Below are 26,745 nucleotides of genomic sequence, written 5' to 3'. Positions count from 1 at the left end.
CTTAAACAAGTTAGTGAAAAAGACTTATGCAAATTTGTAGATTTTATCTGTCACATCTCATCTAATTCTCAGTGCTGTTAAGATAAAAATAACACTAATAATGTTAAAAATAAAACCCATTGCTTATATATGATCTCAAAACCCTTATGTAAAAATCTCTCCTATCCATTGCACATTTATGATGACAACAGCATTTAAGTGACAACCGCAACATTTCATCTTCACATTTGGATTAAGAATGGACAACTCAGTGTATGCATGAACCTAAAAGATTTGAGAACACAAACGTGATAAAACACAGAAGTCTAGTTGATAAATGACTTTTCTTGATCACAGGATAGATATTTGTTACTTATTTGTAGCAGATCTTCCAGGTATCATGTTGATTTAACGTGTTACAATATCATAATAACTTGGCAGAATTATTAAAATTTTCAGTTATATATTAGAAATATTAATAATATACACTGTGATAGAGTGTATTTTACAATCTAGATACACAAAACATTAAACAAACATAAATATGTGTATGTATGTATATAAAAATAATTGTCAAAAATTTTTTCGATATTAATCAGGTCCTGTTTGTCAATTTCGAGTAGCTATTTATACTCTACCACAATCCTGTAAGGTGGATATTTTAATATATAATTTGATTCAGGTTACATATCTTAGATATTCTAGCGCTATCAATTGGAGGAGGTGATATTCAAATGCAAATCTGGATGTTATAAATTTTGATGTGAAAATCATCATAAATAAATTTATTATTATATATTTATTATAATTAAATACTATTTTATTGTGTAAACAACTTGTCTAAAACACTTTTGATCAATATTAATTTATTCATTTTAGCTATATCTCAATTCCAATAGAAATCTTAACGTGTTTTAATGAAGCTTCCTTAATAATCATTTTTTTTAATGTTTATTTATTTTTGAGACAGAGAGAGACAGAACATGAACGGGGGAGGGTCAGAGAGAGAGGGAGACACAGAATCCGAAGCAGGCTCCAGGCCCCCAGCTGTCAGCACAGAGCCCGACGCGGGGCTCGAACTCACGGACTGTGAGCTCATGACCTGAGCCGAAGTCGGACGCTTAACCGACTGAGCCACCCAGGCGCCCCAACTTCCTTAATAATCAAACAATATTGAAAGTATCCTCCCCTCAGCATTCTTTATTCCCTACACTCCTTTTTTTCCACCCTAGCATTTGTTATTATCTGAAGTAGGATGCTGGTGTGAATGGTAACAATGGCAACTGCTAGTAGTTTGACAGCTGCCATTTATGCAGGGCTTACCACATGCCAGGCACTGTTTTTAGTGTTTTCTGTATAATTAATTACTCATTTAATCTGCAAGACAATCCAGTGAGGTAAATAGTAAAATTATTCCCAACTTACAGAGCGGGAAAGTGGAATGCAGAAAGGTGAAGCAAGATCTTGCCCAGATTCACACACTACTGAAAAAGCATAGCCTGAATTTAGCCCTTAACTAAGTCCTAGAATTCTATTCTATACTCACTATTCTATACTGACTCTCAAGATATTATTTTAAATTAAACAGCAGTGATGTGCTTCTACAAATATATATAGTGTTTTAATTATGTATGTATATACTTATAGGTATATATAATGTTTTAATTATATATATGTATATGTATAAAATCATTTAATTATCAGTTACTTTTTGTTCATTCACAGTTTAACATAAATGAAATTTCTGAAGTCATTTCTCCCTCTGAAATATTTAACATGCAGTGGAATGTAAAGAACAGATAGCACATTTCCCCCTTTCTCTTGAAAGTATTATTTGAAATAATGCATCCTTAACAAATGACTTGGCAACTTTTTAATAAGTCTTTTTATTTCCTACTGAAAAGGAATGTATTTCTTGATAGAAAATTTGAAAATTGCAGTTGGATCATCTATTGAAGTCATTTTATAGTTGAATGTAATTAGAAAAATATTTTTAAAGAGAACTTTTTGAAAGTAATTTTAATATATGTGTTGCATTCTCATTGTAATATCTAACATAGAAGATATTTAAAGTAACATATATTATTAAGGATGAATTTATAAAGAATTGGAAATAGACTTAGTTCATTGTTTCACTTTACACAATTTGATTTTGAGTCAAGAGGCATCTTGTCAGTTAAATATTTTTTGAGATGTAGGAAGTTGACCTTAAAAATAGAAATTTGACTAAAAAATGTATAATAGTGTATTATGTATCTCAGTGATATATATATGTGAATTCAATACTTTTTTGTAAGTTGTTATACCAGGAGATACAACTCCTTGTCTGTATGAGCCATGTTATAAATAATGTTAAGATTCTCAGAAAACACAAAAGAGTATTGTTTTCATGCATTAAACAATGTATTCATTCATTCAACTAGCATTTATTGAGAAGTTACTCTGTTCCAAGGAATTCCTCCAAAAGCTGTCAAAACAATGGGGAACGAAGCAAAGAAGATTTCTGTCCTGTGTTTATCTTTTCATTGTAGGAGACAGAGAAGAAATCTAATTAATGTATACATAGATTTAAAAGTCCAGAAAATGAAAATAGATACAATGACAGTTAAAATGATAACACTTTACTAAGAAGTGTTATTTGGGCTGAGGCCTGACTGATAAGAAAGAATCATACATGCACCCTATTTATCTGGGAAACAGAACATTATAGATAGAACAGATAATGGGGCACAGGACAGGGTGTGGAAAGGAAAGCCTTTAATGTAATCACAAGTGTTTTTACAAGAGGGAGGAAGAATGAGATTTGATTAGAGATGATGATAAGGCAGTATGACAATACAAAGATTGGAGTGATGCAGGAGGAGGAGGAGGAGGAAGAAAAGGAGGAGGTGGAGGAAGGGGAGGTGGCCACAAACCAAGGAATACAGGCAGTCACGAGAAGCTAAAAAATGTAAGGAAATGGATTTTTCTCTCACTGCCTCTGCAAGGAAATGACCCTGCCAATAACTTGCTTTTGTCCTGGTGAAACTGATTTCAGATTTCTGACCTTTAGAACTCTAATACTTTAAAGTTGTGTTGTTCTAATTGAAAGAAAGAAAGAAAGAAAGAAAGAAAGAAAGAAAGAAAGAAAGAGGGAAAAAAATGCTGTGGCTAACTTAATGGGGTGTTGGAGAGTGCAAGTTCAAATCAAAAGATTTGTTTCTTGCATACTATGAGTACAAGTTTGAATTGTATTCTAATTACAATGACAAACTTTGGAGAATTTTAAAGTAGGGAAGGGATATAATGAGATTTATATTAAAAGGCGAGAGAGCGAGAAACACATCAACCAAGATGCAGTGAGACATATTATTCAAGTGCAATTCTATACTTTATTGCATTCAAACAAGCCAATGAAATAAGCGAACTAAATAGTGTAAGCCAATTGGAATAGTGTAAGCCAACTGGGTATTTGATGGCTTAATTAAAAGGAGGAGCATTATTTTTTTTTAACATGCTAGAGGTTTTGCAGTTTAATTTTCAATGAGTCATTATTTTTAGTGATGTATGATGAAATAAAATGGTGTAGTGACTGTTACTTTCATACTGTGGGAAGAAGCTAAGTGAAAACTAAATTTTATAAAATGTTCATAAATTTGTATGTTTGGAAGTTGGTTTATGAGTATGTGATGATTCAGCTCATCTAGGAAGGGTCATCTCTCTCTCGAGTATTAGTTACTCTAGTATTCTTTGCTACCACAGTTCTCCCAGGTCCTCAAAAGTATGAGTTACACAACTTACCTCTTTTTATTTTGGTACAAGGAGGATTGATGGCATAGTTTTACCTATTCTATCCTATGTGGATAAGGGCAAATCCTATGTAAAACTTTTCATTCTTCTTTTTTCTAATGTATAATTTCTAGGGATGTCAGAGACTCTGGATGACCTCACCTACATAGGGATATATTTTCAGGAGGTTTATAATTCCAGGAGATTTAGAAGTACTGTGCCATCTATTTGCTGCTGGAACACTGAGTGATACGGCATTTTTAGTGGAGAGATCATATGAAGCTAGCCCTCAAAAGAAGAATCCAAGACTGAGTTTTTTCATAGATTTAAGGAGTACAGATTTATAAATCCAAGATTTCATTGATCAACAAACACCCCCTCTTGTCTGAAGGTAGCTAGAAATGATCACTACTCATTGCCCTAACAATCAAATACCATATACATTTGTTTTCCTAATGCCTTTCATTGCCTCTTTGCTACTTCCTATGCCAAAGTAGTGATAATCTGACCTACTAAGATACTACTAAATGCAATGGATCACCCATTTCTCATTTTTCTCTGTCAAGGAAGTTATCCCAGGGATCTTTAATATGCAAGCAGTCCAATGTCAGATTCCTACTTTGTGGGTCTATTTTCCATAAACTTTCCCAGTACCTATGAATACATCAGCCAATGATTAATTAGAGAACAGACAGAACTCTCAAATTAGGGTAATTCCAGTAGAATTTAAAGGAGCACAGATCTTCAGTAGAGGGCAATGCCACAAGAAGGAAACCATAGGAATAAATATTTCAAATTTACATTTATCTCTTTCATCTGTTTTATGCTGGGGCTCCTCTTTGGAAACAAAAAGGGCAAGAGCATTCATTGATTTAGGACATAGTTGTCAGCCTTTTGGCTATCGGATTCATAAACCAATCACTAGTGATTATAATACAATGTATTCATTTTAAAGAAGCCTGGTCAACTTGAGTACATGAATCATTTGCAGGCTTAAATAATGAGAAGTAGAGAACAAGATCTTTGTAATAATTTCACTGAGAAATTATCTATCTATCCATCCATCCATCCATCTCCCCTTGAAAATATCAATTCCTTTTTGAATCCCAATATACTAACTATACAGATTTTGTTTTATTAATTTTCTCCCCCAGCTTTTTAACAATAATCAGATGAACATTAGGATAATATGAAAGAGTAAACAGATTCTTTTTTTCATCTGTCCCTTATGCCAAATATGGAAGGAAGCTTCATGTGGCAAAAACCAAACAACCAAATCCAAATACAACCAACAACCCAAACACTCAATGTATAAAACAAAAATCTATGTAGCTTGTCATTTATTATTTGATGCATGTCTTCTGCTAGTAGTGAAATAAGCCTTCACATGGGTATAATTGGGGGGGGAGAATTACACTTCTTAACCATTCTTTTCTTCTACACATAGATGTTGGTCCTTGAAATGGATTTAGTTCGAGTATTAAAGTTAATCATATTGGAATATAACATTAATGTATCAAATTCTATTTAAACATAATTTTAAGGAAAATTTTTCTTTTTTTAAATTTTTTTTTTTTCAACGTTTATTTATTTTTGGGACAGAGAGAGACAGAGCATGAACGGGGGAGGGGCAGAGAGAGAGGGAGACACAGAATCGGAAGCAGGCTCCAGGCTCTGAGCCATCAGCCCAGAGCCCGACGCGGGGCTCGAACTCACGGACCGCGAGATCGTGACCTGGCCGAAGTCGGACGCCCAACCGACTGCGCCACCCAGGCGCCCCTTTAAGGAAAATTTTTAAAGAAATCTAACCACTTAATTTGATGAAGATGTATAATTTGATTTGAAATTAAATTTGTAAAAGTTGTTTTAGTCTTTATGAATTTAAAGTAGTATTTAAGAAATCTGTGTATGAATACTTCATCTCATGAATTGTAATAAATTTCAATAGGGTTTAAATTCACATTTACAGAATATTTGAATTAACTGAATGATTTTGGATACATGAAAACATCAGTTAAATGCTTTTAATGATTACATAATTTCTGACAATGTAATTTATTTGTATTATAGATGTTTGAGTAATATACAAATAAAGCAATTGCTCAGCACCATTCTTTTGTGACTACATCCCAACCTCTTGTCTTATATGGATGAGGTAAGCTACCTGAGCATCTCAGTTTCATTCAAAATTATTTCTCCTCTTCTCCTTGTCTCCTTGTCTCCTTGATGACAAGTTGTGTAGAATCAATCATCTGCATAGTTCACATTACTCCTCTTTTGCACCACCAATTCCACTAAGCTTTCTTCAGTCCCTCCTATATAGTGATCAATTCCTACCTTGTTCCATTGCATCCAGTTTTTATCCACAAATGTATCACTTACTTTGTCACAAGATATAGTTCCCCAATTCACAATTCCGATGATTCTCTTCCCTTGCAAAAGACTGAAATTTTCCCTCATGCCAATAGAACAATATTATTTACCATGGATCTTCAGGTGCTCCAAAACCTAGCTGCAAAAACATATTATTTAACTTCTTCCTATGTGCAATTTACCTCCAACCTTACTGGAATGTAATGTCAGCCACTATTTCTAATTCCTCTGCCTTTGAATCTCCAAGCTCTACACTAATTAGAGGCAACAGAATTTCCCTATCAGAAACATAGGGTCTAAGATCTGGAAGTAAACGGAATAGCATAGATTTAAAGTGGAGTTTTCAGGGATGTCTGGGTGACTCAGTTGGTTGAGCTTCAAGTCAGGTCAAGATTTCATAGTTCGTGAGTTTGAGCCCCCACATCGGGTTCGCTGCTGCGCAGAGTCTGCTTCCGATCGTCTGTTCCCCCTCTTTCTACCCCTCCCCCTCTCAAAAATAAACAAATATTTCAAAAATAAATAAATAAAGTGGAGTTTTCAGCATTGGCACATGGCTCTTCAGATTAGCAAAATAACAATGTTTTAGAACATATTTCTGTTCACAATGTATATAAGAAGGAGAAAATATCAGTGTTGTATATCAAAAAAAATATGGTATGTGTTAGGAGGGGGGATGCTAATGCCCTCCAAATTACTAGTTGTGCTTACATGAGTACTTCCAATGCAGGGATGATCCGTCTCCCTGGAAGGTTTTTTTTCTGCTCAGGCTCCTCAGTCCATCCTAATTGAAACAGGAAGTCTCAACTCAGTGCTATCACCTAATGAGCCTTATTTCAACTTAGGCTTTAAGAAGAAAACTTATTTATTTAATATATCATTTGAATATATTTTAGGTATGAGATCTAAATGCAACCAGTGCAAAATTTAGATAGGATATAAATGAGACTATTGTGTTGATGGACTCTTTCACATGAAGTAAGTTAGAACCTATTTCCATAAGAAATAAAACAATTTCTATTCAGATAAAAAATTTTTGCAGATGGAAGTTATAACAGTATCTAATATTTCCAAAAATGAACACTGTAAGCCAATTCTAAAAATAATTCTACCACAGTCTCCATCTGTTACAATGCTCTGCTAAATTGTAGGATCCATACTTCTGTATCATAAATAAGCTATGGTAAGTACATTTTTCCTATGTAATTTTACTGTGGTCCACAAACTTAAGCTAACAATTTTCATATAATCCTAATGATGCTATAACTTAAATAAATAACCATGATTTTAAATAACAAATAAATTAATTCATCAAAATGATAATAATGTATTTTCCATCACATTATATTCTTTAAAGGAAATATTATACCACCACAAAAGAGATAAATAAAGATAGTGGAACATAACAAAGTAAATAATTAAGAGTTTAATCCAGGAGTTCTCAGGCATTATCCTAGTTTCACAATTGACTATATTACACTTCATGGAGAAAAAAATCTTCTTTAGGTTAAATAATAATAATTCTGTGTAACAAACCACCCCAAACATCAGTGGTTTCTATTGCAAACATTTCCCCCCCTCCTTGTTCACTGTGTACAGCGGTTTCCTTGGAGAAGCTCTGCTCCAGACTGTGATCTAGTTGGTTTGGCTGGGCTGCTCAGGGTTTGGTGCCAGTTAACCTGACTTTGCATAGGAGTCAAGTCCTTTTCAAGTGTGCTTAGGCAGAAGGGGTCAAAGCCACATGGAACATGCAGGTTTTATGGTAGATCAGAGGAGCAAAAGATATCAGCCCAAACTGCAAACTTCATTTATAATTTCTGCTCATATCACTTCTATACGTACATGAATGTGCAAATCAAATTACCTGGCTAAATGGAAAATAATACTCTCGGGAGAACGGATCCTTCTGGAAGACGGAGGGGAGTGGACAATTGTAGAAAGGAAATTCACTCTGCTACAGTCTAACCTCTTGTTCATAACATCTGATTTTCTTGTGTATGCAAAATTTATAGGCATCTGCCCATGACACACTAAAAGGCTCATCTATTTACAGCAGTGGGCTGGACTTCCAGGATCTGTGGTCATCTACAATGTGAATTTAGCTTTTTCTTTTCTTTTCTTTTCTTTTCTTTTCTTTTCTTTTCTTCTCTTTTCTTCTCTTTTTCTTTTATTCTTTTCTTTTCTTTTCTTTTTTCTTTTCTTTTCTCTTCTCTTCTTTTGTACAGACACCTATGAACTAAAAATACACTAAACAATAGAGACAAGAAGAGGGGTGGAATAAATGGAAGATTGTAACAGGTGAAAATAGAGCTGAGCCTCAGAGAACTCAGTGGTCTCTAGCAACTATGAAACGTTGCTGGGTGGATGTTTCCAGTTCCTTCTACCCTGTGTTTAGAGACTGTACTAGCTTAGGTTTCTTTTTTCATGCTTAAAAGCAGTTGGCTAGTTCAATAATATTTAGTCTTTGGCTCCACTTTCTAGGAGCCACTTCCTTTTCCAAGATCTTCTTTAGCCATGACTGAGGAGGAAATTGGGGAACTGAGTAACTAATGAAGTGGGGATAATGAATTGATATGAATGTTGAAGTACTGGCTTTCTTTTCATGCATTGTGAGTCCAGTTAAATGATTGAGTGATAATAATCTTGTCCTTTTTTGTACTCTTGCATCTCATTCCAAGGGAAGTATATTCTCCTGATGTGGTTTTTTTTTTTTTGATATTTGGGTAAGTGATTTGATGATTTCCTAACTAGATATTGGCCCAAATAATGCATGTTATTTAATTTAAGTGGTTGGTTGATACAACAAAAATATTTGAATATAATTTTTGTAAAATTATTTACTGGATTTTCATAAAGGAATTTTGAATATATATGAAACATTTCATGGTTTTCTTATTGTAAAATAACTTTTGTAAATACACTTTTTAATAGCAATACAACTTTGTAACATTGTTGTTATGTTTTATAAGTCTAATATGCAGTCATATAAAATGCATACATGTGATGTTGCATAGTAAATGACATTGTGTAATATTTTTCTAAATATCTCATTAAATTGAAAGGACCATTATACATTGCTAATGTTTCCTTTCTTATCCAATTCAAGAAAATGTTGAACATTTGCCAAATATATGCTTGCAATTATTATCAAGGACTCCTGCAACACGGTCAAATGTCCATAGTAGAAGCTTAAAACAATTTCACAAAAATTTGTTAATATGATTAATGTCATGTGATTAATATGCAAATAGAATAAAATTTATGATTACAAAAACTGATATAGCACTCTTGTTTTTATAATATGTACTTTTATTTATTGCTATTAACTATAGTAAAATTTTAAATTTTAGTTTGTTTTCTACTATTTCATATGTTCTCAGTTTATTATCTATTGGAATACAGACAACTTACTTCTATTAACCAGCCATAAGTCAATAAAGAGCTATTAACCAAATGTAGGAGTTAAAATAATCAATACATTTAACTCAAAGAAATGTTTAGCCATTATTTATCAGTTATTAAAGATTGATTTAAATTTGCATAGAAGCATTATTTATCAATATTTGTAAAATAAGTTAGCCACCACACCAGGTTTTTTGTGTTGTATATATCAAATTGTTTTTTTAAAATGTTTTTAATGTTTATTTCTGAGACAGAGAGACACAGAGCATGAGTGGGGGAGGGACAGAGAGAGAGGGAGACACAGAATCAGAAGCAGGCTCCGGGCTCTGAGCTGTCAGCACAGAGCCTGATGTGGGGCTCAAACTCACAAACCGTGAGATCATGACCTGAGCTGAAGTCGGTCGCTCAAGCGCCCCGCATATATTAAATTGTAATCACACACACACACACACACAATAGTAATTTGTTGAACATCTCAAAGTATTGTCATTTTCTACATAAAAGCCAAGTGATGCTTTCGTATGAAATAGCTTATAAAATCTATAGCCTACAAAATGTATAAAGGGACTAAACAGGTGAAAATGTTTTGTTACCAAAAGATTTGTTACCAGGTAACAAGGTTAATCAACAAAATAAATGAAGTATTTATACATCATTTATTTTTCTACATGGTAATAACAGCAGATAAGTAATAGCTGATGCATACTTCAATTGCACTGATTCAGGAAATATTTTAAAATATTTTTTATGTATCAGAATGGATATCTATACTAGTATCTATCTATCAATCTATCAATTAAGATTACATTTTGCTTCATATAACAGAGAAACCTGACCAAAAGAAAAAAAATGTCTTAAATAAGCCTATAAGTCAGAGGTTTATTTATTTCATGCACCAAGATGTTTTGAGTCTGCAGCTCAGGTTTGGTGGAAAGAACATAAAGGTCATTCAGGACTTAGACTCCTCTCTCTCCTTTAGTTTGTGGCTTTTATCCTCATTGTAGCAGTAAGAGTAATGATAGATGATGTGTAACAAGTCTCTCTCTATATTAGCGTCTTTAATGTGGTAAAATTTCATTTCCTACTCTTCTAAAGTCTCATGCCCTACCTTAAAATTTAACAAAACATGGTTAAATTATTAGTGTAACATTTGACTTTTTAAAGAAAAAGTATCATGCCTTACTTATCTTTATAGATCACATTTTATATGCGCAAAAATGAGTGTTGGACTACACAATATGGTAACAGTAACTGTGTTGTGTGTTTCTTACGCTTCTTCTTATGCACCATTGCCTACACATAGCAGAAAAGCATGAGGGCCAGAGCACTGAACGCAATCATTTTGTGATCTATTAATACTTCTGAATTCTTTAGAAACCTATTCCCTGTAACTTGTAATGAAAATGGGCTTAAAGTGACACAAAAAGGCAGAGGGACAGAAAAGGGAATTTTTTTCCTGTTTTGACAAATTTCAACTATACCTTTTAGGTGCTATGTTTTCCTCACAAGATTCAAGCTGGGGGAGAAAAAAGTGAAAGAACAATTTGAAAAAAGAACTCGTTACAATAAGGAAAAAAATACTAATTGAATGTTCTTTAACAGATTAATTTAATAATATACATTTATTTCTTATGTGCTCGCATGAGTGTGTGTGTGTGTAAGAGAGAGATATTATACAGTTCCCTGGTATGATTGGTAGTGAACAACGTCTGGGAACACTAATAAAAACACCTGGTTTTACCTTTGTATTTAAAGTAGAAACTTCTTGGAATTGCAGAAATTCATTGCTTTTCTGCTAAATCATTAGGTATCAAATGTGGTGGACATAAATGCATAAATAGTGGATTCTATTGTTCTAGGATGTTCAAACTATGTAACTGATTTTTTTTTCTTTCATTTCAGGCATATTGACATAGGCATCGAAAAAACCACAAACAAATTCTTGTCCAGTGTCCTCAACTACCTCCATCTTTACTTCATGAAATGATTAAATACTGTAAATAAATACCTTTCTTCTCTATCAAAATTAAAATTCTAGAGGATTTCCTCTAAGCCATTAATGTGAATAACACTAATAGAGTTATTTGTACATCATTTGTGTGTTATTAGAAATAATGTCAGGTTATGTATCTCAAATATTTATTTAGCTAAAATTTTCTTAACCTTTATTCATTTTTGAGAGACAGAGAGAGGGCATGAGCCGGGGAGGGGCAGCAAGAGAGGAGACACAGAATCCGAAGCAGGCTCCAGGCTCCCAGCTTTAAGCACAGAGCCCGTCGCCGAGTTTGAACCCAAGAACTATGAGATCATGACCTGAACCAAAGTTGGACCCTTAACCGGCTGAGCCATCCAGGAGCCCCTTGAATGTTTATTTATATGAAGACACGATCTTTTGATTTTCACTTTGCTCACTAGTGTATAGTATACATTTGAATATGAAGGTGAAAAAGAATACATTTAATATATTGTTTAATTATGTTTTTTTACTACTAAACCTACACGTTGAATTCTTTATTTAATATTGGAAAGAAATTGTGTGTGTTTACTCTTTTTAGTATTTAAATAGAAGTCTAAGGCATACCATATTGAAAATGTTTATTTTTGGAGGAATCCTTTGATAAGACTAATTTACCCTTAACACATATGGAAATAATTGCAAACTTTGAATATTTGCATATTTTTGATGATATTAAATTATAACTATATATATTACTCTATGTAGTTCTCCCAAGCAGATAATATGACTCATTATTCTTTCCTCCTGTTTTTAATACCAAACAATAAACAGAAAATATTTCAAGGCTTTCAAAACCAGACATATTTAATAATTTGTACTGGAAACAAAACCATATCACAAAATCTACTGCAAAAAAAGAATCATCCTAGAGTAAATACATTTTAAAAGAAATGACAAATTTAAAACTTATTTAACCTAGATTGATAATTAATGAAATCCAGACATTGTCACCATTATGATGCTATTGGCCCTATTATATATTTTTTTAAGTTTTATTTATTAATTTTGAGAGAGAGAGAGAGTGTACACATGTGGAAGGGAGGAGGGGCAGAGAGAGAGGGAGAGAGAATTCTAAGCAGACTCTACACTGTCAGCTCATTATTGGCTCTATTTTAAAATAAATGAGTTAGTCACACAACTTTTAATCCAGCATATAGATTTTATGTGAGGTGAACTATTATAAAATAAGTAAAAATTATACTTATATATGAATATATATACATGACATGTTTAATTAATATACATTAATATTAATAAACATATGAATGAATAACTCATAGGATTTGCTGGAATTGAATTGAAAAGATTGAGCATCTTCTAAACCATCTTTATTTAAACTGCAGGAATTCTGTACACCAGTTTTGGAAATCAGAGGAATATTTCCATTCAGGATCAGAACAGCTATTTTAATTTCATGTTCACAAGTTTGTTAAGTGTATCCATTCTTGATTAGACCATTTTCTCAAGTCAACATTCAGGTAATTCACAATTTGTTTCAAACTTATTTTAGAAACACATATTGCTTTGCATTAAATTGGTACACTGATGTCAGTTTTCAGAAATTGAACTTTGATCATGAGGCTATGTGTTAGTATATTTTGTTACCCAAAATATGCATTTATTTGTGTATATGGGATGATATATGTACTTACTGAAAATACAAATATTGCAGATATTCATTTCTGTTAAACAGTCATTCTAATCTTCTAGGAAGTAGGGAGGAAATTTTTTTGTTAGCCATCCTTTATTAGCACCCATGGATTGCAAAGTTCCAAATGAACTGCCTTGAGGATGTATAAATTGGAAAGCAACTATTCAAGATCAGGACTGCCTAAATGGGATAATAATAATGAGGAACTTGGTTTTTAGAGGCCATAGACCTGAATCGGAGTCTGAATGTGAAAAGTATGGTAGTTATGGACAAAGGAGGTTTTGGACAAAGGAGGTTACCTCTCTGAATCTCAGTGTCCTCATTTTTGAGTGGGTGGAGATCATAATAATGGCTAATATTATTTGTGTGTCAGATTGTTCTACATTAGCTACTTTATTCTTATAATAACTTAAGGGCTTTGCACTATTTTCCCCCATTTATAGAGATTTCTGAAGATAAAAGATGAAATATAAATAGTCCAGGCTTGGTGTTACCCAAGTTATAAACAGCAGAGCAGTAAAACAATCATGAACAATTCGTTCTAGAGCCCAAAATTGTAACCAGTACATTGTTTTTTTTATAAGACTCTTACGAGGATTAAATTAGAGCATATGCATGTAAAATGCAGAATGAAATTCCTGATACATAGTAAAATCTCAAGAGTTATCCATTATTTTTGCTCTTATATATTATTAATTTGCTTTCATTGACTACGAATAATTTTAGCATAAATCCACTTAGTCTATTTGATTGAGTAGAATAAACAAATGTCAGTTAAAACAAGGAAGCGTAAATCATCCCTTAAATATAAAATTGTAAATTAAAACATGTTATCACAAATTTATTAAAAACATGTTTATGTAGAGTCATGAACTTTTCATTCAACTATTTATCTATTTTAATCATATTAATTATATTTTAGTATTACATTTTTTATGTATTAGAGTCATGAAATCATAGTCAAAAAAAGATATTCTAGTCTTTCTCTTTTTTTCACCTTCTGGGGATTATTTTGCTCCTCTGGCTATTATTCTCTTGGCTGAAGCAACATTTATGTTTAACTTCAAATAAAAATGTAAACTATCATATTCACATGAGGAATTATGCAGATAAATGCAGATTATTGTTTAAAAACCTTCAGTTTACCACAGTCCTACTGATGGTTTTGAAATGGTGTCCCTAGAAATAGTGAAGGTTGGTATTTTCTTAATATTTAATCAACTTTAACAAATATTTCTACTTATTCATAAACGATATGTATATGGAATTCTTTCAAATAAGAGGCTATTTTGACTGCATAACTAATTAAGTAAATACTTTCAAAGTGATACTAAATAGTGACCGTTCCTTCTTTTCTAGATACAAAGGAGAGAAGTAACACCACGGACTACATGTTAATTACTGCAACAAACTCATTATATCCAGTGCTTGCACACAAGCAAAAGTTATCTGCCATCCTCTCTCCTTGCATTCATCTGTCTTTCCTTATCTGTGTTCTTTTTTTTTTTTGTCCTCTTGCCATTTGGTGGCATATTCATTTTTCAATCACTTTACCTTGGCATCACTGACAAACCTTACTCTTTTTATTTTCTCCCACATCCAGGCTGTTCATCCAACACATTTCAAAATTTTGTTATTTCTTCCTGTTCCTGTCTTTAAAAGCTGTCACTTCCTTTCTGTTCCTGAAGACAAAAATCCCCATCCTAGCATTTTTATGTACAACAGCGTGTCCTCTTCTCAAAATTTATTCCGTGGTTAAACCACATAAATTGGCAGATAATGTTCCTATTTTCCATTCAAGGTGATTACACATTTTACATTAAGCTGCTTGCAAGTTACTTCTGACATTACTGCAGTTGAACTCATTTTTGACTTACCCTGGGACTTCCCATTCAGACTTTTCGAATAGAATCTCCTGCCCACTTTGCTTCTCCACATCGTTTTCTATGCCAGTCACAATTCATTTATAATTGTCATACTTGTGGGATAAAGAAGTCTCCGACTTTATAACTTTGTATAAATCAGCATAGAGTAGGACATGTGGTATGAAACAGCCTTTGAGTCTCAGTGGCTCACGACAAGACAGGACAATTTTCTCTCAGTGCCAATTTCAGGTTGACTACTGTCTGAGTAATAGTTGTATGATGTTTTCTCTTTGGGTGCAAGGCTAATGGAGTAGCCTCAGTTTAGAACATTGCAAGTTTGTGGGAGCAGGACATAGGAACCATGTCCTGGCTTTTTAAATATCTGCCTTAGCTGACAAAGACCACTTCTGTTTACACATTGCTGAAAATAAGTCACATGACAGCGCTCGAGTTCAGCGGCACAGACACCGTGCCTTTGAGGCAAGGGCCCCAACGTGTTTGGCCAATAGCAATGTGATTTGCCTCAACCTCACAATCATCACCACTGCTTCCGAACTTATATATACATTTGGATGAAGAAAATTCAGTTGATTTAGAAATAGGCAAAACATAGTTTATCATCATTCCTCTGAAATTAGGTTGTCAGTTTGAAACAAATCTCTGTCACATTGTAAGTCTGAGGGGCAGAGGCAGAGGCAGAGGCAGGGCAAAATATACCTCGGAAATATGAGCTCCAGAAGGACTTATCAGAATGATAAGAGGCTATAACAGCTCCTTCTGTACAGTTGCACACACAAGCACTTTTGTCAATTATTTTTATTCAAATATAAGGGCCAGTGATGTAGTGTGTGAATGTCACAGTTTAAAAGAATAAGTGGATGAAAAGAACCAATTAGGAAATGCATTAGGCAGGGCGCCATTGTGGGAGAAAATGTTGACTAAGTTCAGGACCCTTGTCTGAGACATAAGAGAGAATGCACTCAAAAGATTTGTGACTCGCTAGTGAATTTGAATACCATCAAGGTGAAAGTCCTCCTTTTAACTAAACATGTAATTATAGTTGGATTTACTAATTGATTTTTATTGCTATGAAGTCTTTTTGACTCTATAATTATTTTAAGTAAATTATAAAAATACTTTTAATTTTAGTATACTCTCCAAAAATATTCAGTTCATTGAATACGTCAGTTAATTGTTTAAAAAGTTTGGTGAATTACATTAATTCCTTTTCTTGTTTGCAGCTAGATGATGGTATCAACCAACCATAAGGTCTCCATGCTATGGATGATCTTAGAAATAATAAAATCCAGGTTCACAACTAATGTGGAAATTGTCTTCGCTGTGAACTAGTAGCTACTCTTTCTCTTTGTAAGTCTCTCTTAGGGAGCTTGATATACATCACTTGACAGCTTATTATATTGTAAACTCTCCTACTTTTTAGGCAAGTCTTCCATCATGTTTACTTAAAGTTCATTTTAAAACTTCTAGTCTCTTATCACAGTTCTACCCACGGAGACTAAAACAGATCTATTTTGTCTTTTATGTTATATAACTTCAAACATTTACAAACTTCTATGGATTCTTTTGTACCTTTTCCTTACTTTTCCAGAATATATAACTCAATATCTCTGATATCTTCTGATATGGCAAAATTTATAGAACCCTTAGTAAGCTGATCAAATTCTTCAGGACTCTTATTCACTGAAGAAATATTTATTGTCTGTGTACCTTATACTATCAGAAATTGTGCTGATAAAATGTTGATCACTCTAAAACAGGTTTTACTCTTATGAAACTTACTGTTTAGTTGGTAGACAGATAATAAGATATAATCACAGAAGTTCACATACAGTTACAAGCATGATACATTATCTGAAGGGAGATTACTGTATGCTTTCTTAGTACCTTACGTGGCACAAACTCTCTTACATTAGATGTTACACTATGTCTTATCTGTTTGGCTTGCACATTATATTTTCTCTGTCACATCCTAAGCTGTATTAACTCTATTTGCAGTAGCATTAAAATAAGGGCAAGATACTGGTCAATAATATATGATTGCAGTTTTTAAATGTTATGATATAGAGAACTTTCAATGAACTTTTTAATTCTACTTCCAATTCATATTTGCCATATTATTACCTATTTAAAAAAACTTTAAAGAAAAACCTACCCTGCAAGACACAAATTCCCGCCCCCCACCCCTGCTGGGGTTTCTTGTATTTAGTTGGAATTATTTAGATAGAATTTTAAGTTAAATTTTAAGCCTAGGTATAATGCAATGTGGAAAGAGAATAAGGTGTTGTTTTGGTTGACCTTAGAAATCTATGGAAGGTGTCAGTTTGGATCACAAGAGACAATTGCTATTTGTTCCTCCTTGCTAAGGGTTGACAATAAGCCAGAGTGCAATGACTTATTGTTTTCACCCAGCCAAGAAGTAAAAGTCTCATTTTATTCTTTTTACAACTTAGTAATCATAGGATGCTCAGGAAAAGCCTAAGGTAGAAAATGTATTGAACTAGATAGAACTTAGCAATTTAAGGAAAACTGCTGTTCTTGTCCTGTAAAAATGAAAGAGATGATTGAAATTTAAGACATTAGGAGGTAAAAGAAATTGAATTCTCAAGATTAATTTTTTAAAGGACCCAAGGAGTTAGTTCTGTTTTTTTTTTTAAAGAAAAGTTGCAGTTGTAACTTGCTATGAGAAAATGAAGTCTTCAAATTCCATTACATAAGGAGAAAAACTCCAGTATTTTATCTAGATAATTTACGTACAGGCAAGGTCCATTGGAGATAGTTTTCTAAAATTTGTCACTGATGGGGACAGCAAAGGAAATACAAATGTTTCTTAGATTAATACAGAGTAAGGATATTAAGAGTCTAATTTAAAGGACATATTTTCGAATGAAATGCCATGATGTTAATTAATGTTTACTAATAGGATAGTAGTTTTATTTGATCAGTTTTCTAAAATCTGAAAGAAATACTTTATTTACATAAAATATTAAAATACAAAATATCAAATAAAATAAAAAGTTGATGCTTTTTCTTATTTAGAATAAATGTTGGGACAATGAAAATATGACAATGGCAAAAAAGATGGTCAGGAAAAACTGTGACTAGCTGTATAAAGTCTCCTTTTTTCATTCATACCCAAGCTTCATGCTAAAGCCACTGAACTGAAGTCAAATACGTTTCCCTGAGTGTGTCTGTTTCTCAGGTAAACAGAGGTGTTGGTTTATCATCAGTTTCTGTATGCGTTCCCCTAAAGTAGCCCACAGTTCGCTTACAAATCAATGTTTAAAATACCTGCGGCTTTGCCTTCCTTAACAGTCCTTTTGTTCATTTTTTCTCAGAATGCTATATGGGGCTGTCTTGCAGTTGATCCTGGATTTGAAACTGACAGCTGTGAACTAGCAGGAAAATGATGTGGCAAGAGTTGCCATTCCTGAAGAGAATTCAAAGAAGTTCTATTTGGGCAGACTGTGCTCACTCATAGAACACAAATTTTTATCTTCTGAGTCCCTTTGGGCCATATGGACTTCAAAGTGCAATATATATACACACATACATCCGTATGTACATATATCCATGTACATATAGAAAAATACATATATAGTATTAGATTTATAAATATAATATAAAATAAATATAATTTATTTTTATGTAATTATATTATTTAGAAATTTATTTATGTTATTTACTTAAGGTACTTATCTATTTTTATATTTTTATATATATAATGCAAAAAAGGTGTTGCGGTATACATTATACAAATATTATGTAACACTCTAAATTGCTTCTGGGCAGTACCCTCTAGTCAAATCCATGAATATTTCTTTACCCAAATTATATAGCAGTCACACTAAGAGAGATACATAACAATTATGAAGCATATTATGGCCATTCATGGTCTGTTTAGAGATGAGGTAAGTATTTTGAAAATATTGGGTTTTTCAGGCATTTTATATTTTATTTGTATGATAAGCCTGTGTTCACAAAATATTTATTGTTTAAAAATATTTATTCTGAATCTAATGTCTTCCAGGTAACCTGTTAGTCATGGAGAAAAAAAATGTCAGGGAGTAAGAAATATAAGGCTAAGTTTTTGGTTTCACACAAGTTTCAAGAAATCTGAGATTCCAAGTTACTTATGCCAGAAAGGATTGTCTTCAGGTGCTCCATGAGAGGAGGCCTTGAGGCCATCAGGTACAGGCATCTGCTCCATTGCCTCCCATGCCACCATAGAAACACTAATTGGCACTTACTTCACAGCACTGGAAATATTTTTATTTATGCTGTCTCGTTTTACTAGACTGTGAAGTCCCAAAAGCAGGAGTCCTATTTTACTCATATTTTTACTCCCTGTACCCAGCCCGTTGTCTGGAATATGAGAAGCACTAAATATATACTTAGTAATAAGTACAATGAAATGATTTTCACTCAAATGTTGGGAAAATAACCAAAACACTTAGTGGTTCTCAATGTTATTGTCCAGATTATATTAAAGCTTCTCTTCAGTCCATCAGAGAATGTTTATCAAGAACATATAAATTCATTACATGCAAATGTGGGAAGCAAATCTGAGTCCTGATCCTGGTTTCCAGTACTTGATATGTCTTTAGGTGGGAACATAATGTGAATGCAAAGTGAATGCAGGCACAAAAAAATTAAAGTAAAAAGCACAACATACTCGTTACATAGATATTCATCAACAAAATATTAAAGATTTAATTTGAATGAATGAGTATTTGCTGAAGAAATGGCATTTATTATTCTCGGTTGCTACTTTCCTTATCCTTTAAATGAAAACAAATAATGGCAACCCTATACCATCACCCTGTACAATTATTTGAAAAGCAAAATCATTTATTTAATACAGTAGCTCAGGAAAGGAAGGAAACACATGTTGAAAAAAACTAAAGAAAAAAGGTGCATTGGCATATGTTGAGAGAATGGAAAGAGCATTTCAGGAAGAGGAATAGCCTTTTTAAGGATGCAAATTAATGTTGTCTACAAGAGGTACAGTGGTAATTAAATATACATAGATGGGTTTGGGAAGGCTAAACCATGAAAGCATAGTGCTAATCCCTAGGCATGAGTATTAAGGGAGGAGTACAGTTAAAAATTAGATCTACTTGTTGTGTTCCATTCTTATTTTATTGATTCAATTTGATGGGACCATTTTCTTCAACCCAGTAAAACGTGTTTTCAAAACTAATATCCATAATCATGTTGAAAATGTACCACATTTCACTGGGCAATAACCATGCTGATATGGATTACTACATACAGATTTTGAATCATAACATAAAACTTATTTGCAAGAGTTTCAGCAAAATTAGCTTTCAGGAGAGGGGGGATTCAGAACCAGACAGGACTGGAAACATGATTAAGAATTCAGAAGTTGCCTGTGGGGAATTTAGGGAATTCAAAAGCTTGGTTATATCTGCTTAGGAGAAGAATGGTGATACTCAGGCCTGTGTCCCCATCTTGGTTTCAGGAGATTTGCCTAATTACAAAGGCTCTCCAGGTAGAGTAGTACTGTAGACCACAGGCTTTGAGAGAAGGAGGCAAGCACTGATTAACAGAAGCCCAATGGTGTGCCTGGGTGGCTCAGTCGGTTGGGCATCCGACTTGAGCTCGGGTCATGATCTTGCAGTTTGTGAGTTTGAGCCCCATGTCGGGCTCTGTGCTGACAGTTCAGAGTCTGGAGCCTGCTTCCGATTCTGTATCTCCCTCTCTTTCTTCCCCTTCCCTGCTTGCTCTCTGTCTCTCTCTCTCTCAAAAATAATAAACTTTTTTTTAACGTTTATTTATTTTTGAGACAGAGTGAGACAGAGCATGAACGGGGGAGGGTCAGAGAGAGGGAGACACAGAATCTGAAACAGGCTCCAGGCTCTGAGCCATCAGCACAGAGCCCGACGCGGGGCTCGAACTCACGGACCGCGAGATCATGACCTGAGCCGAAGTCGGCCGCTTAACCGACTGAGCCACCCAGGCGCCTCATAATAAACATTTTTAAAAAAGAAAAAAAAATACAGTTATTAGAACAGTAATAGCCCCGACATTGGGAAGAAAATTGTACCTGTAGTATGACTGAAAAACTTCACTTGGAAAGTCTTAGATGTAAATTGAGGAGGATCTGGTGAAGAAGTATCAATTCAAATGCAAAGAAGATAACCCCTTGTGTGAAAACACAGAAGAGTAGCAACCCAAGGATTACATAAAGGTGAATCCCTCTGGTTTCAACATGAAAACCAAAAGAAAATTCTTTTTTCTTTGTAGTCATGCTCATATTTCCTTACTTTCTGTTAACTATGAAAAAGTCCTATACTGATGGTCATTTAATTGTTTAGGTGCCCAGACATCATAGCAATTGGTTTTACTTACGGTATTTTGTTTCCCTATCTGATCTCAGCATGCTGCACAGTAGGTTACACAAAAGACTGCAGCACCATGGGATAAGATAGCCTTGGGATGATGGGCTTCTGTTAATTTTTTTTTAACGTTTATTATTGACAGAGAGAGAGCATGAGCATGGGAAGGGCCGAGAGACAGGGAGACTCAGAATCCGAAGCAGGCTCCAGGCTACAAGCTGTCAGCACAGAACCCGATGCGGGGCTCGAAATCACAAACCACAAAATCATGACCTGAGCTGTAGTCGGCCTCCCAACCAACTGAGCCACCCAGGCGCCCCTGTATTTTTTTTTCTTTAATCTAGGACTTTAAAATTTCTCACTTTCCCTTGGTTACTAAGAGAGAAAACTGATGTTTAAGCATGCAAATAATTTTGGGTCATCTAAAGAGTATGTGACATTATACATTGCCTAAGAAAATTTTTCTAATAGACATAAAAATATAAATTGTAGGGGTGCCTGGGTGGTTCAGTCAGTTAAGCATCTGACTCTTGGTTTTAGCTCAGGTAAGGATCTTATGGTCCTGAGATGGAGCCCTAAACTTGGGTCTTGCTCAGCATGGAGCTTGCTTGGGATACTCTCTCTGTCCCCCTCCCTTTGTCTCCCTATCTCTTTCTCTCTTTATGCCACTCCTCCGCTCATCCTGCTCTGTCTGTTTCTCTCAAAATAAATAAACATTAAAAAATTATATATATATATATATATATATATATATATATATAGTAGATAATAAACATGAAAAAAGAGAAGTCAGCAAAAAACATATTTGGGAAATCTTCAAGACCAGGAACACTTATTGGCCTTACTTCTATGTAAGCAAATTATTCGTCTTAATCATTTTCATGTAAAGAAACGCTTGGGAGGAAAGTGAGTACTAAGAACAGCTGGGAATCAGTAATGAGGAAACAAATCTGGTCTTAGAATGCCTTGAAAGGTGGCTGAATTAGGCAACATAATTTTAACACTTGATATAAATATCCACATTATTTCACTAAATATATTTTTTTCTGGGATCATTTTTGTCCCTGCCCACCTCCATTAGTGGATATACCATCACCACTGGGCTTTTCAAACCACAAAATCAGTTTTTGATTCTTTTTTTAAATGTTCATTTATTTTTGAGAGAGAGAGTAAGTGGGAGAGGGGCAGAGAGAGAGGGAGACAGAGGATCCAAAGCAGGCTCTGCACTGTCAGTGCACAGTTAAATGTGGGGCTTGAGCTCACAAACCATTAGACCATGACCTGAGCTGAAATCAGACCCTTAAATGAATGAGCCACCTGGACACCCTTGTTTATGATTCTTTCAAGTCTGTTTCCTTATTTATGTTTTGAGTAAGAAAGGAAGTAGTGCTAGGAGGACAGGATGAAAGCTGACCCTGATAGAAACAAAATGAAATTTGCTTCTCTTGTCACTCTGTCCCTTTATTCCTTTCTTTATTTATTATTTAACGCTTTTGCCCTCATTAATTTACAGCCCGAACTCAAGGTGCCTTTGGCTGATTGTAATCTCTTCACTCTGCTTCAAGTAGGGTTATTTGGCTTCACATGGACCCACATTATAAAATCTTTTTTCTGACAATACCTGTGTAGCTAACGTTAATAATTTCTTGAGAGGATATTAAGAAAAATGGAGTAGATTAGATAAATTTCTTTATTTTTTTATTTTGTGCTAGATGTCCTTGTAGTGAGAGCCACATTTTAATATGCCATAAATATTACTGAATACTTGATTCTTTCATGTTTGCAGTGTCATCTATTATACTCAACCTATATAATTTACTTGAGTTTTATCACGTGTTTATCTATTTATCTTGTAGGTGTTCAAACTAAGAAAAAAAAGAAAGATAGGCAGAAAGAGTGGAATGAATATTCTTATTAGTAGTCGTTATTGGGACTTTTGGTCTCAGTAGAGATTTGTAAGTACTCAAACTAAATAAATTCAATACCTATTTAATACTTAATTTGTAGAAAACACTGCATAGTAAAGAATTTAAAAATGGAATAATTGCTTTTCTCAAAGTAGTTTAAATCTGTAGCAAGAAGGCAAGAGCGCCCAGCTCTGGGTCCCTAACAGACCACGTTCAGTCACTGATCATTGACAAAATCCAAAGGCAGAGAAAGGGGTGGTGATGAAACCAAAAAGGAATTTATTTCAGTGAGGAACACTGGGAAGACAGCAGACTAGTGTCTCAAAGATTGTCTCCAAAGAACCAAAAAGACTTCCAGGTTCAGATAGGCAAACTGTGGGGCAAAGGTGGGTGAGTATGTGCAGATAGGCACTGAAAGGCAAATGATCCCTGCCTTGGAGTCAACACAGGCAGGGTTTTGCTGGCTTAGGGCAGTTCTTATTGCTAGAGGGGGTGGTTTCAGTTTCCATCAGGGTCTTCCACCTGGAACAAGAGACAAGCTAGAAAGAAGAACCTATCTAGAAAGTCAAATGGAAGCAGCTGAAGTCTTCTTTCAAATCTAGAAGAGGAAAATACAAATACACAATGACAATAATACCTGGCTTCAAAGCATAAAGAAATTAAATTCCTCCCCTACTAGTCAAACTTACCTCAATAATCATTGATGTTGGCCTAATTAAAAAACAAGAAGACAAGCAAAAAACCCTTCTCTGAGGCTCTTGGGTGAAAAGACGGTACTAGTTTTCCCAAAAATATTAAAATAATATTATTCAAAAAGTAAGGAAAAGGGTTATAAATTATGCTATGGCATAGGCATTGGAAAAGAAAACGAAGGATGACCTATGCTGTTAATAAGTACATATGGGATGGTGTATGAGAAGAATTCTTAAAGAAACAGATTTCACATAATTTTCCAAAATAATCCAGACAAGTTCTAGGTTTAAGCTAGAACAGGGAGCTAGAGAGAGTACTGTTGACACTCTGACAACTGACCAAGAGCTAAACAAACTGAAAATTAGATATTTTTTTCCTGAAAATATTAGAAAACTGAAATTACAGTGTAATGGAGTAATCTGAAACCTGGAGAGAGAGAGAGAGAAGGCCAAGAGTTTGTTTACCTGGGACTGATCTTTCAAGACCATGTAAGCCATTAAGAAGACACAGTTTTTAAAAGTCAAATTGATAAAAGTTGGGCAGAAAACAAATGAGGAGCCACTTAGGGCCAGACAGGAGGGCTGCTCTCTTTCCCTTGCTCGGGGCTCACAGGGAAGATCAGAGTCTATGGACCACAGGAAAGGAGGAGAAGCCACCCGTGAAACTCCACTCCATCATCTCTACTCCTCCCCCAGGGAGTCAACCCTAAATCTACAAAAGTAAGGACCAGGAACACGCTCCCCTCATAGTGCTAGTGGAAAACGATTGCAGTTGGTGGGAATGATTTAACCCTGACAAGGGCAGATATGCTTTATATAATTGAGAGTGGGGAGACTTGATGGCCATGTCCAAATGCAGAAATTACCAGATTGTAGGTCACAATGAAAGTGGAAATTAGAGTACTAAAAAATGTGAAATATAATGGTTAGGATTAATCAGATGAAATATGGGCAGGCAGGGATTTGAGTATTTGTAATAAAAGTAAATGGAGCAGAATGACCAAAAACATGGAAGCAGGAAATTAGGCTTATGGTTCATTTATTATTTGTTAGAACTTTAGTAAGGCTGTAGTAGTAAACATTTGGTGGGAAACAGGGACCTTAAGACGGACAACAGTGAGAATTCTGGCATACCAGAGTAAATAAGATCAGATTCTCTTTAAATAATGGCCACCGGACCTTCTGAGCAGTGCAAGGGCTGAAAAACATGGAGCTGACACTTATCTGCCAATTATGAGACTAAAACAAGTGGTGAGATTGAGTCTTTATTATCTCTAACAAAGACCAGAGGCAGAGGCACAGTAAAGAGAAACACAGCCTACTAAGGTAGGTTTCATTTTGGGCCGTGATGTAGTCTGTAAAACACATTTATCAAATGACATAAGGGGTCTGGACACTATGAAAATGTAAAAGGAGAAGTCAAAAGAAAGATTTGTTAACAAGTAGAAGGGTCATCTTTTTCTTCCTTGTTAGACGATTTGGGATACAAATGCTTCAGGTGAAGCAAAGTTCAGGGACAGACGAGCAATAGTCAGTGACAAGGCTATTGTGTTCCTTTCCTAGGGATTCCATGATAAAGTTCTACAAAGTGAGTGGATCGAGATGATAGAAATTTAGTCTCACATTTCTGGAGCCTTAGAAATCTGAAATCAAGTTGTTGGCAGGAAAGTGCTCCCTCTGAAACCTCTCAGGGGAAGGCATTTCCTTTCCTCTTCCAGCTTTCAGTAGCCCTAAGAGTTTCATGGCTATGGCAGTGTAACTCCATTCTCTCCCTCATCTTCACAAGGCTATTTTCCTTTTGTGTCTGTGTGTCTCTGTGTTTTACCATGGTATTCTCTCTGTGGAGTCTAAATTTCCCCTTTCTCATAAGGATACCAGTCATATTGGAATAAATGACTTTATTTTCACTTGATTAAATCTGCAATACCTTATTTCCAAATAAGGCCACATTCACAGGTATTGAGAGTTAGGAGTTGTACATATTTGGAAGGGGTCACAATTCAACTCATACCAACTCTAAGTGCTAAAGCAAATTTAAAATTTGCCAATATTATTAGGAAATGCAAAAATAATAACAAATAAAAGGCAAAAAATGATACCAGTAAATTTTAATTTTTCATTAGTCTTTTGAGTGTTCAACTGTCCTAAACAATCTAGACAAGTATTAAATTACTACCTCAAGAAATCTTTTGAAGTAAGTACTATTTTTCTGGTCAAGACCATATAGCTGACAGGTGATAAGCCCATGTTATACCTAGGTCATCTTATTATGTTCTTATGGTCATGAGTTATTTAGTCATATGAATATAGAAAACAAAGTCCATAAGTAGACCTTTGGTATTAGCATGATCAAAAATAATTAGAAACTAAGATCAAACAGAGCAATGTCAATGTGACACCTTTTGCTTAGAGTGAAAAATTCAGAATGCATGTTATTTATTTTTGGGAGAACTCAGACTTATAGGGAGTCAGTTAGGGAAATTAAAGAGAGAGAAGAAACTCATTCTTTAAGATCCTAAATGAGAATTTATAGTTGAGAACTTAATGTTTCAGAGATCTCACACCTGTTAGATTAGCCTCAAAACTATTTGGAAGACTTTTTTTTTTATTGTTACCCATATTTTTATACCAGCTTGATATGGACAGAAAAAATATCATTACAAATCATTATACTATTTATTCACCAAGAAATTGAAAAGAAATAAAGAAAAAAA

General features: G+C 34.3%; 2 long non-coding RNA genes across 3 annotated transcripts in view; both read left to right on the top strand.

Annotated features, from left to right (window-relative positions):
• Positions 1-26,745, top strand: part of LOC125166248 (uncharacterized) — a 141,578-nt gene that overhangs the window by 96,614 nt on the left and 18,219 nt on the right. Inside the window, exons 3-5 of one of the 2 annotated variants that reach the window (XR_007152414.1) lie at positions 11,422-11,515; positions 12,880-13,014; positions 14,547-18,627. This is a non-coding gene — a long non-coding RNA (uncharacterized LOC125166248). Of the gene's footprint in view, positions 1-9,786; positions 11,516-12,879; positions 13,015-14,546; positions 18,628-26,745 lie in introns of those variants that run through there. The other variant, XR_007152413.1, reaches the window with a different exon arrangement.
• LOC125166258 (uncharacterized) lies at positions 18,677-19,274 on the top strand. The gene is made up of 2 exons (XR_007152415.1): positions 18,677-18,981; positions 19,101-19,274. It is a non-coding gene; the product is annotated as an uncharacterized LOC125166258 (long non-coding RNA).

Source organism: Prionailurus viverrinus, chromosome A1 (assembly GCF_022837055.1).
Source record: "Prionailurus viverrinus isolate Anna chromosome A1, UM_Priviv_1.0, whole genome shotgun sequence".
In the NCBI taxonomy this organism is placed as follows: Eukaryota; Metazoa; Chordata; class Mammalia; order Carnivora; family Felidae; genus Prionailurus; species Prionailurus viverrinus.
Note: the sequence above shows the minus strand (reverse complement) of the source record. Positions and strands in the feature narration are given on the sequence as shown.